Below are 3,029 nucleotides of genomic sequence, written 5' to 3'. Positions count from 1 at the left end.
ACACTCCAGCGAAGTTGATATTTGTCAGGAACTTCGGTTGCCAGTGTATCTGTTAACAGGACGCCCACCTTACAAAGAGTTGCCTGAAAATGTGTCAGAGTTCGTGAAAGTGTTATCTGAAAGGATGGATGATATTCATCATCAAGTATGTTCAAACTTAAAAATGCCTGCTGATTCCGTGAAGCTATGTTATGATAAGAGATCTACTGAAGTCAGATTTGTACCAAGAGACAAGGTATGGTTGTATAATCCCAGGAAGACCAAAGGGAAGTCTCCCAAGTTGTCTTCTCCTTTCCAAATAAAATGTGGACGGTGAGGTAAGCCAAAGGTGGTGCATGACAACAGGCTTTGGCATTATCACGGTCCAGGACATTTAAGTTGGGACAAAGTGAACAACAGAACAAAAGACGCCACTGAAGACGCGTCACCTGAAAAAGCCACTGTTGAAGAAGAAACTCAACCTGGTTTTGAGAAGGAAAACAGTGAAGCCATTAATGAAGTTACTACCACTGATGTGACTGCTACCAATAATGGGATATTTCCTGATGGAGCAGATGAATCTCACGTAAAGCAGAAGCCAATAAGACGAAGACCAGTACGAAAGAAGAAACATCCTGTAAAATTAAGAGACTTTGATGTATTTTAATTTTGTGTTTGTAAATTCTGTACATTTAATTAAGTTATTGTTAATTATCTGTTGGTTTAATGTAAGTGGCTATTGTTCGGGACAAACAATACAAAAGAAGGGGCAGTGTTACGACAGCAGAAGCCATGTGATGCTCGTAACATGAGATGAATTTCTCGAATGATCATGAATTATTGGGGAAGACCGAGTTTGTTCGAGATGCCCTCTTTTTTAGTATATAAGCCTCGCTGAGAAAGCCTGCGGGAATGAATGAAGAGAGTTCCGGATAATTTACGATTCTGTTTTGAGCTAGCGTGTGTTTTCAAGATTGTAAATCACAGTGTATTATAAAAATAGTTAAGTTTAAAGTGACGAAAAATGTACTGATTGTGAAATTACTGTGTACTAAAAGTTTGTATCGAGGAAGAATACACTGGTTTAATCAAGAAGGGACTCGTATCGCTGAAGTTCCTCAGAAAGAATTTATACCTGGAAATTAACAAACAAGCAGATACATAACAATATCTCTAAGATTATAAGAGTTTATTTCAAATGCAGCTTCTGTTCTTAGTTATCATTTATGTATACTAAGACTTTCTTTACCTGTATTTATACTACTTAGTTTTGCTATTTTATATTTTTATGTCTACTTTTAGTAGTTCACTGGTATCATAACTCATCTAATGATAAGGGCTGGCTTTAAGATATTTTCAAAATTCATACATTAATAGTTTTAGTTTAATTTAAAGGATGGAACGGCCAAGATGGATCAATACATCCCACGTTGTCCCAACACATTATGCTATGTTATAACTCACCTACTATATTTCTAATTATTTTATGCAGTGACTAGATACTAGGCAGGCTAGAATGATCTTTCATATACTCAACACCTGCCAGTCCAAAAATTTCAATATTGATGAGTTATGATAACTTCTGACTTGACTTTGCAAATGAGTAATAGTAAATTTCAAAAATGATTTGTCTTGAAGCTCGATGTAACAATCCCAATAAAACGTTTGCCCTGGAGAAATAAATATTGATCCCCCCTTCTTGTTTATTATTGATCAGTGTGTGTGTTTGCTACAAATGCCAGGAACGATCCTCATAATACTAGATACCCAGGAGCCCATAATTTCAACTTCACGATCATGAATATTGATAAGCTTCTAATAATATTATGATATATATGTGCTTTATTTTTGAAACTTGTAGCTCATCAGTATTCAAACTTTCGAACTACTGAGCATTTACTCTAATTCACTATTCGGCAAGACTATACACGTCTATCGACTATAATCTAGCTACTGCAGTTATACAAGTTTAACTGAAGATCCAAGTATACTTCACTTTACGTGTAAAGTCATAACACTAACATTACTACTACTAGTCTAGTACTAATATTTGTAAAATCAGTATCATAGTGTCATTGCATATTAATTATTAGTAGTAGTAAGTGAATATGTCAAGCTTATCGTGAAATAACGTTCTAATCCCATACTCTATATAAATCTTAATGGTTTTTGTCGTTTTACTTAAAAATTAAAAGTTAAACTTACAATAAAATAGAATACTTACCTGACACACTCCAAGTTCCAACGCCAAGCCTAACTTTATAGTCCATAGGGTTTAGAATTCATGAGAATATACCTAACTATTCTACGTGCGCCAAATAACAATAACGGTTACTGAAAAATTGACACAAAATGTTTTCAGAAATTGTAAGACACCCGGGAAAACACTAACGGGTGTATTATAAGGACGACGTTATTAAAGTAACCGATCTACTAATAAAACGCCTTACATTAACGACAAACATTTTAATTTACCTTCATTGCCAAATGGGAACTTACAGGTTACGTTTTCACAAGAGTAACACTTTCCAAACAAAAAAAGAAAACCATAAATTTATCACAAAAACAATTTTCACGTAGGAAAATCAAAAACAGAAGAAAAAACTCGTTTTAGAAAAATCCACGTTCAATTTTATCACATTTTTAAATAGACTTAGTGATCCCAAAACCGTCCATATCTAGAAGCACTTATGAACTTATGGAAACAAGAGCACTTATGAATGTGGTAACTATATTTGAAACATGCGAAATTCGCCATTTTCTATAAGGATTTTTAGAAAGCTCACAAGGATACCAAAAACGGATATATTCAGGAGCAATTAAGGATTTTCAGAAACCTCGTAACAAACTTTAACATGCTCATATGAAACAATTCTGGACAAGTCCGATTTTAATGTAGTAACAGCATTTGAAACATACGACATCCGTCATTTTCTATCACCAATTTTGAAACTTCACAGATACAAGAAACCACCAAATTTAGGAGCTCTTATGGATTTTCAGAAACCTCGTTACACAACATAACATACACATACCAAACATTTCTGGAG

The 3,029-nt window shown here is 34.3% G+C and overlaps 1 protein-coding gene across 1 annotated transcript in view; it reads right to left on the bottom strand.

The window, feature by feature from the left end:
* LOC106460462 (GON-4-like protein) overlaps positions 1 to 2,509 on the bottom strand; it is a 211,856-nt gene extending 209,347 nt beyond the window's left edge. The window contains exon 1 of the mRNA XM_013920158.2: positions 2,204 to 2,509. The gene's annotated coding sequence lies outside the window, so the exon portion shown is untranslated. The remainder of the gene's footprint in view (positions 1 to 2,203) is intronic.
* Positions 2,510 to 3,029: the final 520 nt, after the last annotated feature.

The sequence above is a fragment of the Limulus polyphemus genome, unplaced genomic scaffold (genome assembly GCF_000517525.1).
Source record: "Limulus polyphemus unplaced genomic scaffold, Limulus_polyphemus-2.1.2 Scaffold775, whole genome shotgun sequence".
In the NCBI taxonomy this organism is placed as follows: domain Eukaryota; kingdom Metazoa; phylum Arthropoda; class Merostomata; order Xiphosura; family Limulidae; genus Limulus; species Limulus polyphemus.
Note: the sequence above shows the minus strand (reverse complement) of the source record. Positions and strands in the feature narration are given on the sequence as shown.